This window comes from Ictidomys tridecemlineatus, chromosome 3 (genome assembly GCF_052094955.1).
Source record: "Ictidomys tridecemlineatus isolate mIctTri1 chromosome 3, mIctTri1.hap1, whole genome shotgun sequence".
Lineage (NCBI taxonomy): Eukaryota > Metazoa > Chordata > Mammalia > Rodentia > Sciuridae > Ictidomys > Ictidomys tridecemlineatus.
The window spans coordinates 78,092,691-78,108,784 of NC_135479.1; positions in this window are offsets into that span (position 1 = coordinate 78,092,691).

Sequence of the window (16,094 nt, forward strand, 5' to 3'; positions counted from 1 at the left end):
GATGAATACCTCAGATCCCTAAATCAGAAAATAATATGGGCTATCAATAATAGAAAACTACAGGACATCCCACTGCTGAGGGGAGCATAACTGTTGCAACTTTGGACAGCATTTTAACAATACCTAGTTGGATATCCTATGACCTAGCAGTCTCTCGCTTCTAGATCTATGTAGCTGTGTGAGGAGCTCCTCACTCATGGACACTCAGAAACAAATACAATCAGGTTTATTGCAGCATTGCAGGTTTTAGGGACGAGTTGAAACCAACCTAAATATCCTAACATAGCATTTTCATATAAGGGACTATGATACAGAGGTTAAACTGAGCTGCATCTGGAACAGCAGCTGTAAACATGGACAGATCTCAAAGATGATGTTGAACCAGGAAGAGTGGCATTTTTAAACCTGGTGAAAAAAATACCATTTATTGTTTCTGACTACTGACAACCCCAGGAAAAGCAAAGAGACACATATGGAGATGACAGACATCAATCTCCAAAGAGTGGCTATCTTTCAGCAGGGAGAGGTAAAATGGGAGTCCAGCTGTCATTGTAATTGCCTTATTTCTTAAACTGGGCAATGGAAAAATGTGCATTTCTTATATTATTCTTTGAACATTTTTGAATGCCTGATATTTCATCATTTGAAAGAAAAATTAGTCATGAAAAAAAAATACATCCAAAATTCAAGTAAATCCTCATGCTATACCTAAGATCATGTTAGGGAATTGGGAGGGACTTTTAAAAATAGAGAATCTCCTTGCCCTGGAGGAGTATGCTGTAAGTCAAGGTCACTAGAGTTAGTACCATTCCAAAATAATGGTGAAAACTTGTCCTCTTCACTGACAGGCCACCTAATCTTGATCGGTGTATAAAATTAGTTTGTCACTCTTAGAATGCATTCACTTTTGATATAAATTTTATGTCTAAGTTATTTGAAGATATGTAGGGCACAGCAAAATTTGATGCATATAGGAAGTAACAGCGATGATATTAAGTGATATTGTTTTACTGGAGGAGCAATTATGTTGTAACTATAAGGAAATTTTAAATAAGTATATTTTGTACTTTGGCCATTCAAGCCAGAAATATAATACCTTCATGTGTTATGTGGGCCCTGAAAAAAAATCAAGAACCAACATCAGAGGATGATCATAGGATGATAAAATATTGCAGTGCACAAATTCTGAGTAAGGCTGCTAAGAGAGCCAGTAATTGCTCTGGAATTCAGAAAAGGAAAAATCACTTAAGATTTAAATAATTGGAGACTTCAAGGAATAAATGGGATCATGCCAGTTTCCTGCTGAAAGATAATAATAATTATGCTTTCCTTTGGGCTCCTTTATGATAACAGTGTCCTAGAAGGAGTTTCTAAAGGGCCATTTCCAATCTAACGTTTCTCAACCTTTCCAGCCTCAACTCTTCCCACTGCAAGGAACTTCTTCCTGTTCTCCTATTCTTTCTGCTGGGCTGGCTTTCACCTGGTGCCGCAGTCTGGCTGGGCACAATTCAGGAGCCACTTACCAAGCAGAAACGAACTTTATTTTTAGAACACACACTGCACAACAAGAGCTCTTCAGGAATTCCCTCAGAGCCCAACTGCCACCACTGGCTTCCAGTGAGCCTCTCACCTCCGACTCCTCCCGCTCTTGAGGCGGATTGGCTGGGTCACGTGGGCGGAGCCAAAAGAGTCCCCCAATGAGCAACTCCGTGGTCTGAAAGGGCAGGGAAACAGCCCAATGAGCATCACCACAGAGAAGCCAATCAGCTGGCAGCTGGAAGTTTGCTGGGGCCTCTGTGAGCCAATCAGCTGGAAGTTTGCTGGGGCCCCTTGGACCCAACAAACCTGGAACATCTTCCATAAGTAAATCTGGGCAAATAAGTCCACACTGCTGTCTATTCTCTTAGTACCTTCGGACCCCTCACCAGAGCAGGTTATAATGGCCCATTCACTTGTCAATGTCCCTAAGAGGCCCTGAAGTGAGCCTCTCTGCCTTGCTCAACACTGTACCCCTAAAACCCAGGACAGTGCCTGGCACTTATAAGGAATCCAATAAATAATTGATGAATGAAAGAACATTTGGTCAGGAAGGAGAAATATAGTTTGATTGGGTGGTGAGGAAAGGAACTGGCATGAGTCTGTGCTCTGGTGAGTGGGGAAATAGGCAGAGTGTGAGCAGGGTTTGTATGGTGGCCAGTGTGACCACATTAGGAATCTGAGGCCATAGCAAATAAAACAAGTTTAAAAAAGAGTAGACTAAAAAAAAAAAATCTTGAGCCATTTTACAACATCCAACCTATTTGAATATGGGGTGATCCATGAGCACAGTTGCAGCCCTTAAAAAGGACCCATGGTGCATGCATTGAGCACCTGCTTTCCCAGAGATTTTATGCAGAAATGACCCATGACCCATAGTTGAGCCACTGCAACCTTATGTGACATGAGACAATGCGCTAGAACAGCTGGTCAGAATTACAGATGACTAAGAATCCTGTGATATCTCTGGAAAACTTCATTTGACATTTTAAATATGATTCATAAATCTTTTATCTAAGTGCAGACGGTGGGGGTGAAAAGTTGAATAGTCATTTTTAGAAGTTTGGGCAGCCCCTACTGCTCTCCCTAAATGGAAACCTCTTTCCATCTCTCCAGAGTGATCTGCCTCCACTTTTAGAACATCTCTCCTACTCTGAGAGTATCCGAGATCTCCTTGCCCTGCCTGGAGGGAGTCTGACATTTTCTTTTGTCGAAATTTCTTTTCTCCACGGTCCAGTTTGATAGTCCTAGCACCTTGTAGAACACTAGGAACTTAATAGAGGCTTAATAGCTATTTTTCTTTATGCCAGAAGGGATGAATGAATCAGCCCTGTCTTGCTGAGACTGGATAATGTCCTGTTGGCCTTCTTCTCTTCTTCTCCCCGGCTTCTGCTTCCCCAAAGGAATTTGGATTCTATGTTGAAATAAAGTCCTTTGGCAGGACTAGCAGTTGTCCTTCACAGAAAGGCTGTCAATGAGAAAATTCTCATCTCCTATGATGGTGCTATTGTTGGGATCTTAAATGTTTCCCAAGGTTCATGTATTTTTTTAAAATCAGGACATTATAATTATAAATAGTTGTGGGGTTCACTGTGACATGTTCATACATGCACCTAACTTAGTTTGCTCCAGTTCATTCCCCAGTACTTCTCATTTCCCTCTTCTCCTCCCTCCCTTTGGTTCCCTTCCTTTATTCTGCTGGTCTTCTTTCTATTAGTTTTTTTTTTGTTAGTTGGTGGATTATACTTACCCATAAAAAGTAAAATTTTTGTGAAACTGAACAAATTTTGCTTTGTGCATGTAAGAATATATCACCATGAATCTGAGACCCATGTACTAAAGGCTTGGTTCTCAGTTCATGGAACTACAGAAGATGGAGGAAGCTTTAGGAGGTGGGACATAGTGGAAGGAAGTTAGGTCATTGGGAGTACACCCTTAAAGGGAATATTGGGATGGTGGACTTTCTCTCCTTGACTCCCAATTGCCATGAGGTGAACAGTGCCCTCTGAGAAGTTTCATGTATTCCTACCATGATACATTGCCCCACCACAGGCCCAAAAGAAATGGAGCTAACCAATAAAGGACTGACACCCCCAAAACCGTGAGTGAAAATAAACCTTTCCTGTTTTTAAGTTGATTTATCTCAGGTATTTTTAACATCAGTTGAAAGCTGACTAACACAAATGGGATAACTGCTCTGCAGAATGGGCTCACAAATGGACTATTTGTGGGTAAGACTCAAAGATGATGGATATATTAGTAAACAGCATAAATCATCTTTTTCCTCCCAGTCACAAATTCTTCTGCAAATTCAAAAAGGGGGGCTTTTCTTACATGATAGAAAGTACCCTGTGTTTTCATGGCTTTGGATGGTCACAATACTGGCTGCCCAAAGTGTAACTAAGTGAACCAGCAGTATAGCATCACCTGGGAGCTTGTTAGAAATGCAAAATATTTGGACTCCAAGTCTCCTTGATCAGACACTGCATTTTAACAAGATCTCAAAGTAATTCATGTGTACATCTAAGTTTGAGAAGTGCTGATCTAGAATTCGTTTGCTTGAAGCTCTCTGTGAATGAATAGATGCATTTAGTAGTTTTCAGTTCAGTGCAGCATGGTATATTGAGCATCTACATCTGCCATGTAACATTCATTGTGCCAGAGGCAGGGAATTTAAAGATCATTAAAAATGGCACATGCCTTTAAGCTGATGGTTTAATGGAAAGTCAGACCCAAGAAGAGATCAACTTAATGTAGTGGTGCTGAGGCAAAGGTAGCAGCTTGCATATGGGAGTACAGAGAAGGACTCTTTAGTTCAGACAGAATATGGAGAAGGTTTTTAGATCAAGGAGAAGTCCTTTGATCTAAAGATCTAAATGAAAATGATTAGATACAACTTTGCAAGATAGGAACTAAAAAAGAAAGAAAGAAAACCCCCAAGTTGTTTTCCCCCTAACTTGATGGTGAAAGTTTCTCTCTCTCTCCCTCTCTCTCTCTCTCTCTCTCTGAACTTATTTATGCTAAGAATGGAAACTGAGAAGGTACCACCTGTCCCAGGGGGCCACCAACGAAAGAGGAGTTGTGTGACATGTTCTCTGGCTAGCACAACCTAGTTAAATCTACATGTGTGTATCTTCTCACTTTTGTTTATAAAGACAGTGCAACAGCTTCTATAGGACCAGAAGAGACAGATTAGCTGCTTCTCCCCAGTTTTGGCCAAAGTGCATTCAATTCAGTTTTCCTTTTTAGATCATTTGTTTTATTTCATATGTGGGCATGTAACCCAATCCAGCCAGGTGGTACCTAGGCAGGCTGCTGGCTTGGCTGCTGGTCCTTAAAGCAGGTTTTGTTTAAACCACAAATCCCATTGTTTTCTTAAGGAGGAGGTGACTGTGTGCATTCTGTATGCTAAGTCTGCATCAAGGAGGGATGGAAAAGAGGATAGAGGAGTAAGCAAAATTCAGTCAGAGAGGGCCTTGTGCACGGTGCTGAGAATTTAGATTTTACTCCGGAGGCACTGGGGTACCCTGAGGACAGAAAAGGGATACAGACTTTTTTTGGTTTGCAGTGGCTGATAGAGGAAGAGAGAATTGTAGGGGCTAAGAATTAGTCACAGGGCAATCAGTTATCCAGGTAAGAATACATAATGGTGCCTGGGATGGAGATGATTGGAAACTTAAGGGAAATATTTAAAAGGTAAAATTAGTAGGATGTGATCTTCTATAGGTTTGAATAAAATATAAGGGAGAAGAAGAGATAGGGATTGTTGACCTGTGATCCTCAAAACTAAGTTTTGAGTCCAGGATCCATTATTTATGAACTAGAATTATGACATCTTACTCTTTTCTATAATACAGAGTACATTGCAGCTCTTCTGGAGGAACACAATTGGGTTCTGTTGTTTATTTTTATCTTCTCATTTGAATGCTCCTGAGTTACAAAGTGGTGCTAGTTCATCTCTGTAGGAATCTGTCCAATTTGTATAGGTGAGACTGGCAATGGCATTAACTAAATGTGCACATGAATGATAGTGTTTGCAAAGATGAATACAATGAAAATTATTTATGACTATAAGAAATGATTCTAAAGTTCAGCTGAATACCAGCTGGATACATTTTAACTATATTAGAAATATAGGTAAAGGAGGCATGTTATTATTTCTTAAGTTCATTAAAATAATTTCTTTGTATTCTTCTTTGCAAACACTTCATCTCATGTGCAAATATATAGTTAATGCATCTGCAAGATCAATACAAAAGGACAGATTCTACAGAGATGAACTAGACACCACTTTCATAACTCAGGCAAGAGGAAGAATAAAAATAAACAAACAGAACCCACATTGTCTTAGTTCTTTCTGTGTATCAGATGCTGCAATAAGTACTCTGTATACATTATTTCATGGAAAAATTGACAGCAAAGCTAAAGTAAGATGTCATAATCTCTAGTTCATAAATAATGGATCCTGGACTCAAAAAGGGGAGGTCACACAATCCACTGTGAGGGGGATTGAGATCTTGGTTTGCCTGGTTCTTCTAAAGACTCTTTGCTCTATGTGTACAATCATAGAAAGAGAAATTATCCATATGGTCTATAGAAAAATGCCAGGGTTAGGCATCAGGGACTGACATCCTTGTCTTAGCTCTACCCCTAATTAGTTGTGCCACCTTGAGGGAATTACCATTTCCCTGGGCCTAATTTTACTCCTAGGGATAACAATGTGACATAGTTCATTGCACTAAGTGAGATAATGTCTAATGTGGGAGAATCTCAAATAACGCTCCCTCTTATGATCTACTTCTTCATCATTATTATCGGTTAAGTGGGGTTACCAAGATAATCATCCTTTTAAAAAATTCCTTCAGTTTATTAACACTGTGATTAAGAATTTGCTACTTTGGTGTTTGCAACTACTTTCTGAAACTCTTCAATCATTGACTTTGTCTTAAGAATTGGTCTTTACATAAAATTAGCCATTCTTTTTCTGTAACCACCCACCCACCCACCTGCAGGGTGTTTGTCCCCTGGTCCTCCATGACTGCGACATGGTAATATTGCAGGCGTTCCATCACACCTCTCTGGGGTGGTGTTGCTGTTTTCTCGTGCCTGCCGTGCCTGCATGAGAGTCCTTCTGCCAGATCAGCAGGATTTCTGTCCAGTGAACACATTTGCAGTGATAAATGGAATGCACTTTGCAGCTTCTATGCTAATGGCCTTTTCCTGTAATCTGATGCCCTGCCTGTAGACTTAAAAATGTATACAAGGTGCTCTTTGGAATCCTGGAATGAGTAAGTTTTGCTGCCCATTTGATGCTGATCTTGTGGCCTAACTTATTGGAGCCTTTGTTTGCCTCATCTGTGCAAATGGTTTTGTGAGATTTGGCACACGGGAAGTGCTTTATACAGCATTGGCTCACGGCAGCTCCTCAACAGAAGCTGGGAACCATCCCTAACGGCTCTGTTTAGGAAACTGGTGATTGATAACCTTCATGGTGGGCCAAGGACCAGAGCTGTACAGAACTTTGGAGAGAGCAGATTGTGACTTTTTAAAACCTGGTATAGTAGACTTGCTGTCCCTGTGACATTTCTGACATTGTTTAAGTAGCAGATTTCAGTGACAGCTTTCACTTAAACACATCCATCAGAAAGAGTTCTCGGGTTCTCCTATGAGATGTGATCTCAGAAACCTTCAGGTTCACACTTATTGCACGTCACCTGGTTGACTTCAAGGTGGGTCAGGATCCCCGGCGTTTCTTGTGCATGTTCTTTCTAGCAACCAGCAGGCGGATTCAGCCTCTCCCAAACCCAGGAGGACTGTAACTGTCTTGGTGGTTTTTGCCCGTGGAGACAATCTGCCAAGGTAAAAGACTCTTCCCAAGCACCTGAAGATAATTTTCCAATGTTGCCACGTAAGTCTCTTGTTTCATCACTCACCCTTGGAGTTAAAATAATTTTTTATTAAGTTTCATTCTGACATGTAATGCTTCTCAGATGAAGTTAATATAAGGCTGTACTGAATTAGGGTGGGTCTTATATCCATGATATATGGTGTTCTTAGAAGAAGGCCATGTGGAGACCCAGAAACACAAAGGCAGGCAGGCCACATGGAGACAGAAGCAGGGATTGATTGGTCAATCTATAAGCCAGGCACACCCAGCTCTGCTGACAACCACCAGAAGTCAGGAGAGAAAGACATAACAGGTTCTCCTCACAGTCTCTGAAAGGAAATCAACCCTGCTGATACCTTGATTTTCATTTCTGGCTCCCTAACTGTGGATGGAATACATTTCTGTTGTTTTAAACTACCCAATTTATGGTGATATGCTATGGCAGCCCTAGGAAACTAATTCATAGTTTCTATGGGTATGAAATTCCATGTTGGGGATCAGCCGCCTCCAAAATTATGACAGTACTGCTTATAGCATTATAGCATCCAATGGGGGTTTGAGAAATCTAGCACCACTTTTATTCCCATTTCTTTGCTTGTGAAGTACCTCCTACCACAAGCATTTATTATCATTTCATCATCTATGGTATCCCCCAAAGTCGTTCACTAAATTGAGTTCATTTTGTGAACTAAAATTCACTAATATCTCTCTTGGTGTGTTTTCTTTTTTCATTAATTGAGATGGACACAAGGAGAGCCTTTCCTGTCTGGTAAGCCAAGTACTTCATTTTTGGGAAATGGGAAATATTCTTTTGTAATTTCTTTTCCTCTGCTGTTGAAAGTTGTATCTCCCAAATTGACCTTCCCAAATTTCTTATCCTTTTATTTTTTATTTTTGACTCCCCCCACCCCCCCTTTTTTTGGTGTGAAACAGAAATTTGTTAAGAATCATCTATGCTATCTCAGAAACATCAGGGGAAAGGACAGGGTAAAGCAGGGTAGAAGGAAGCATCCCAGGAAAAGATGCTCTCTGATGTCTCTCCCAGGTGAAGGTGGAGGGGTCCACTGGTCTCTGTGACGCCCCAGGCACTGTAGTGATGAGAATCCACGTGGAGAAGCCGATAGCAGTTTGTACACTTCCCGACTGCAACTGTTGGAGTCCACCCCGGACTATCCTTGTGTCATGATGTCGGGACCCACGAAGCTCAGGGTCCTCTGGCTATTCGTTGGTTTTGTCTGTGTTTTGTCTCACCATTTTCATTGAAGCCACTTTGTTTCTGAATTCATGGTCTGTCTTTTAGGCCAATGTCCAGCGACATGTCATGCAGCAACATATTCATAAAAACCAGGACCTAGACACCCCCTTCTAGCCCTCGTGGTTGCCATGGGAACAGACTGTGGTCCCACAGGGGGCTGGCTGATGAAGAGGGAGTTTTCTTCTCATGATGTGCCTGGGAGGACTTGCTACTCTCTGCCTCCCACTGACTGTTGCTTATCCAGGACCTGGGGGTGGCACAGGGACATGCTGGGTGGGGGCTATTCCGGATGTAGGGGTCCTTGCATGCAGGTTGCAAAGGGGAATGATAGGCAGGCGGGCTCTTCTGCCACCTTTTTGTCCTGACTGTAGAGCAATAAGAGCAATAAGGGGAAGGTATGAGGGGCAGCTGGCACTCTTTGGAGAGAGAGGGAAGGTAGAAGGATCTTCAGGGAGTGGGCCTGCCCCGTGGATTGTCTGGTGCTTGAGCATCTGATATACATAGCCACTGTTGCAATGAATTTTCTGTTTACCAAAGATTCTCAGGTAAGGTATGAGTTGTAACCCATGTCAAACACGATCGTCATTATAAACTTTCATCCAGGGGGTTGGGGAGCGGATTGCTAGAATGAGTTGGTATATATTCCTCACTCTGGCTCTACTCCATGATTTGGTCTACCGTTGGCCTCTGCCTAGGGTGCATGGTCAATGATGGACTGATGATGCTTTGCATTTCAACCCACACATGAGAAGGAAGGTTACAACTTTCCTGCCAGTTCTACACCTTCAACTGCAAAAAGGTGGTGATCAACAACACCCAGGCTCTAGACTTTAACCTCGGGATGATTATATTCTTCCTGCCAGTAAAGTTCTGGGGCACAGAACTGGAGAGCACTGCAGATCCTGTCTAGCTTCTGCTCAGCCATGAACCTGCCACTGGGGCCTGAGCTGCAGAATTTCATGTTTCCTCTGGAATCCACCAGAATGTTCTCTGGCTTCAGATCTCCGTGCAGATAGATCTTCTATCAGATCTTCTCAGGGCAATAGCACATGATCTGCCTGGACTCTCTCCGGGCCTCCAGGATGTGGTACAGTAGCTGTCCCTCACTTGCATGCTCCATCACAAGGGAGATGTTTTCCATGGTTTCAATAACTCCATCAGATTTGGGTGTTCTGTAGTCTACTGTATCCAGGTCAGATATGAGGACAGGGAAGTTGTGCTCTACCTCTGTCCTGGTAAAGCAATGAGGGGCAGCATCACTTGGGCCAGGCTGCCCTTTCTGACCTGCCTCAGAACTCTTGCAGTGGTTATTGAGGGTCTCTTCCTAGAGGAGCTGGCTGAGATACCCTCACTCTCTCAGACCCTCACTACACCCTGTACATGCTGTGAGTAGCCACACCAACTAATGACACCAGCTAAAAAGAAAAGAGAAAAAGAAAGAAAGACAAAGAAAACCCCCCAAACAAACAATCCCCCGCTCCACTACCAAGAATCCCCAAAACACAAGTCAAAAAAAACCAAAACACCAAATGAGTCTAACTACCTGTGAGTCTGACAGGTCACCAACCAAGAATTCCTTATGCTTATGGGCAAAAACACCAGGCCACATCCGGGGCCTTCTATAGGTGGTGTTTGGAATTAGCTCACCAAGGCTCTTGTGAGGCCACGGCTGGGCATAACCCACAGTGGTGGTCTCACTTTTTGGCCTCTAGGACCTTTTCTACTTTAATAAGAAGAAAGGACTCCAGATTTTTGCTTCAGTGGGTTATTTACTTTTTTTTTAGAAATTAAAACCTATAGGTTGCTTCAGTGGCTTTTCGAGTCTAAAGCTCTGCAATTAACTTTTGACTTTTAAAATCCTCATCATATCTACACTCAAGGTCTTCAGTTCCTTTTCCTTAAGCTTGGAATGATTGGTGTCAAAAGGATGGTAGCATCTCACTCATGTCCCGATACTATAGCACAGTGGTCTATTCCCTAAGATACCACAGGGCAAGTTATTAACACCCATGTGCCTGAGAGGAAGGAAACTTTCATCCATAAGGTACTCATCAGATTTCTCACCAGATACCCTGGAACCCAGAAGGCAGAGGGTTGATATGTTCCAAGTGAGGAAGGACGAAACCTGTCAGCCAAGAATTGTAGGGCCAGAAAATGTGTCCCGCCCACAAGACAGAGAAATGGAATGTTCCAAGATGTCTCAGTCCCTTCTTGCTGCTGTAACAAAATATGTTAGACTGAGTCATTTATTAACCACAGAAATTGACTTCTTGCAGTTCTGGAGGCTGACAAGTCTCCAGAGGTGCTGGGAGATTCGATGTGTGGAGAAGGCTGGTACCTTGTTGTCATGTCCTCCGACGGTGGAAGGAAAGGTTGAACTCACTAAAATCACTCTCTCAAGTCTCTTCTTTCTTTCCTTCTGATCACGCTAGAGAATAAATTCAGGTCTTGCACATACTAGGCAAGCCCTCTACCACTGAGCTATATAACCTGTCCCCTTTTATTTTTTATTTCATTTTTGGGGGGTGCTCACTGGGGATTGAACTTTACCACTGAGCCACATCCTCAGCCCTATTTTGTGTTTTATTTAGAGACAGGGTCTCACAGAGTTGCTTAGCACCTCACTTTTGCTGAGGCAGGCTTTGAACTTGCAATCCTCAGCCTCCCAAGCTGTTGGATTACAGGTGTGCACCACTGCACCCAGTTTTTATTTCATTTTTTTTTATACTGGAGATTGAACCCAGGGCATTCTACCACTGAGCTGCACCCCCAGCCCTTTTTATTTTTTATTTTGATATAGGGTCTCACTACGTCGTAGAGGCTGGCCTTGAACTTGCAATCCTCCTGCCTCAGCCTCCTGCGTTGCTGTGATTTGATTGGTGTTTGCCACCACACCCATCAGAACACCACCACAGCAGAAGGGCATGATGGAGGAAAGCTGCTCAGATCAGGCGGTCAGGGAGCAGGGCTCAACTGCTCTTTCTATGATACTTTCTTAGAGATCTCCTTGGCTCTATTTATAGCCCCAGTTCTTCTCCGTGTTGCTTATTGTGTTGGCTTGTGTCTTTCTCCTAATGAAATTTTTGTTTGAGCATTCAGGATCCTTGACTATTTGTTTGTATTTAAGAACGTGAAAGCCAACAGCTGACTGGAAACTGTGTGAAGGATCATCTTGCCAACCAGTTCTAAACAGGAGAAAGAAACCTAAGGACCCTCACAACTTTGTATCCAAGACTTCCATCAATCCGCCTGTAACTTGGTTTCACATCTCACCCACATCTTTTATGCCTGAAGTTCTGAGATTTTCCAAAGTTCTAAAGAAAGAACCTTGTTTCTTTTAAGTACTGTGTTTCTTTCTGACCCTGTTTGTAGCTGTCTCCATTATACTAAGAAATGTACTGCTCTCTTAGAGAGATTTTCTCTCTCTCTCTCTGAAAAATTTGTGTTAATTCTCACTTGTGTCTGTAATTTTTTTCATCTAAAAGATTTTCCAGAAGAAGAGATGGCTGTATGTGATCCTCCACCACGTCGAAACAGATGTTTCCTTCATTTTCTAATGAATAACATGCAATAAATATTATGGGATTTTATTTAGGAAGGACCCCTGCAGTTCAAAACAAGCACTGTTAACAGGATTTGGGGATTTGGAAGATGTGGTTAGACTCTAGTTCTGCCATCTACTAGCCACTTAATACTTAATGAAACTCAGCTTCTTTGCATCTTTATTATTTATTTTTATTTTTTAAGTAAAAATTGTGTATATTTTTTGATGTACAACATTTTTATATGTGCGTACCTTGTAAAATGTTTAAATAAAGCTCAGTGACATATACATTACCTCATATTAAATCATTTTTGTAGCGAGAACACTTAACACCCTGTTGCCGGCAATTTTCAATGATTTAATATACTGTTATTAACTATAATCATCATGTTGTACAATAGGTCTCCTGAACTAATTCTTCCTGTTTGGCTGAAATTTTGCATACTTTGACCAACATCTCCCAAATCCCTTCTATCTCCTCACCCTCCAGTAATTACTCTTTGTTCCTGTTTTGATGAGTTTTATGTTTTCAAATTCCACAGATATGAGTGGGTATTTGTCTTTCTGTTTCTGGCTTATTTCACTTCATATAATACAATCCAGGTTCATCCATGTTGTTGTAAACAATAGGATTTCCTTATTTTTCAGAGTTGACTAGCATTCCATCTTGTATGTATACTATGTTTCCTCAATTGATTCCTCTGTTGATGGACACTAAGATTGACTCCATAACTTGGCTGCTGTAAATGGTGATACAATGAACATGGGAATATAGATATCTTTTTAACACACTGATTTCCTACCCTTTTGCTATATGCCCAGAAGTGGAATTTCTGGATCATATAGTATTTCTATTTCTAGTAATTTGAGGAATCTCCATACTGCTCTCCATAATGGCTATACCATTGTCTTAAAATAGACATAAAAATACCCACCTATGAGTAGTCATTGCTAGTGCATAGTGGACTCATGTTTTTCACCCTGAGGATTACTTAGGAGTTAGCTGGATCATAGGTAGGAAGAAAACCGCAAATATCTTAGGTCTAATCCCTGAAGAGCTTCAGGGTTTTGCCCCATGGTATAGAATATAAAATGGATGATGATAGAGATGATTATTTGATTAACTTAGCAGACTCATTTAGTTTCAGAATTTTTCTGATGGAGAATAGCTCTCAAAGATAATTCACAAACTGTTACATCGCTAAGGAAAGAAAAAAAAATGTCATTGGAAATTAGAATCTCTCTCTTCCTTCAGGCAAAGTGACTTCTCCACAAGAATGGAACTGATTGGAAATGAGGCTTATACATAGTTTCCAAAGACAGTTTATCTTTTCAAAATCTAACTAGAAAATCCCTCAGGAATAAGAAAACATTAACTCAGAGCCAGAACTTAGAAAGATAGTAACAAATTATTCATGGCTCAAGAAAATGTGTTCTCACAAAATGTGTTGAATAATTGTGTTTGAAATACTAACAAATGCTCTCAAACTTCCACATGTAGATCCAGATAGACTGCTTTCTTCTTAGATTAGGTTACTGATGATAAATTGCTTTTTCCTCCATGGTCTAGAGAATTATTCCTGAAAAGTAGAATATTTGAGAAAGACACAGAAACATTTTCATTCTTTTTTGCAGCTAAAGATAAACTTATATATTTTTTTGAAATAATATTTTCCTTTATAAAAATAATGTGTGTCTAGTGTAGAAAACTTCAAAAATGTAATTCATATCAAATCTAGCACATTTTCTGTAGTGATGATTTTTCTCAATTTGGGAACTCAATTTTCAAAAAAATATCGACTCTATATTTAGATTTCATAATTTTAAAAGTAGATTAAAAGAGCCCAGTTAATCTGAACATACTTAAAATTTTCTAATAACTAAGTTATATATACATATTGTTTTTTAAAATCAAGACTTCAATTGATTAGCATTAAATGAAATGAATTTGGTTCCTCATTTTTGACTAATCATATTTCAAGGGCTCAACAGCTGTATGTGGTTAGTGGCTCTTGTATTAGAGAGCACAGATGCAGATGGATCTGTATGTAGGTAAAGAGACACAGAATAAGGAGATGGGTGTGGGTGTATCACATGTAAGCATTTCTCCCTATCAATAACTATGACTCTGGGATGGGGGGGGTAGCTCAGTGGTAGAGTACTATCCTGGATGGATGAAGCCCTGGGTTATAGCCCTAGTTACTTATACACACACACACACACACACACACACACACACACACACGAAAAGAAAAGAGATTATTCCAACACATGATTTTCAGTGATGGAAATTAATATTCTTTCATTATTTTTAAGGATACACATAGCATAATATACCTATTCATTCTCAAAGATTTTAAACTTTTTTTTTACTATTTTTGTTATATAAATTTGCACTATATTTGTGATTATTTCCTTGGGATAGATTCTTACAAATGGTACTACTACCTTTAAGCTAAGTATTATTACATTATTAATCAGGATTCTCTAAGGAAACAGAGAAAACACACACACACACACACACACACACACACACACACATCAATGGAAAAAGAGAATTCTTTAAATTCTTTAACATCACTCTCTGTGTTTCTTCCCCTCTCCCCCGCTCCTAAGGAAAATGGGAAACGGTAGCAAATTCAAAATCTGTAAGTTAGGTCAGCAGTTTGGAGATTCCTGGAAGAGCTGATGCTTCAGCTCAAGTTCAGAGTCAGTCTGCTTGAGAATTTTCTCTTCCTCAGGGAAAGTCAGTCTTTTTAATAGGTCCTCTCGCATCATGAAGAATACTCTGCCTTACTCAAATTCTACTGATTTCAATATTAATTGTATTGAAAAATACACAAAAGTACCTTTACAGAAGGTATTTTTAAAGTTAGTGAGCTTTCTTGGCGAGATTCAAGTCAAGACTGAGTGACTAATGCCAAGGACCCTCTGGATGCGTTACTAAAGCCAGAACACCCTAACATACTTATACCAAAACGTGGAGTTACTTTTCCTCTAACACTTTCTTCCTCTTATTTTCAAATAATATGATTATGTATCTGAAAACCACAAGAAAGATATAATGAAATTAGAACTATAATTGGAAAGGATGCTAGGTAGAGTGGTTAGTTATATATAGAAAAGTCCATAACCTTTTATATAGCAATAACAGTATTTATAGTAGCAATGATGTAAAACACCTAGCTATAACATAACAAGCACTAGAGAGAAAAAAACTCTAAATTTCCACTGAGCCATATGAAAAAAAAAAACAAAGGTAGGTGGAGCTCAAATTGTTAAAAGAATAAAAAAAATCATTCCTCCCCAAAGTACTATATAATTTAACATGCTGAGAAAAGTGTGTGTAGAACTTGAGAAAATTATTATACCCTTGGAAGAACTAAAAACTAATACTAGGCAATAGGCGATTTGCTTATCATGTAGCAAAATATACCTTGAAATCACATTTTGTGTGTGCATGGTGTTGAGGATCAAACCCAGGACCTTGCACGTTCTAGGCAGGTGCTCTGCCACTGAGCTACATCCCCAGACCCACAATATATTTTCAAATGGGTACAAAAAGACATAGGCATGAGAGGTTGAGACAAGAGGGTCATGAGTTCAAAGTCAGACTCAGCAAAAGCAAAGCATTAAGCAAATCAGTGAGACCCTGTCTCTAAATAAAATACAAAAAATAGGACTGGGGATGTGGCTCAGTGGTTGAGTTCGTGAGTTCAATCCCTGGTACACCCCCTCACCCCACCCCCAAAAGATACAGGCAAATCAATAAAGTAATGCAAAGTTTCAGTACAAACTTGAATTAATATAGATATACATATATATATTTTATATGTATATTTCTAATATACATAATCATATTTTAATGTTTT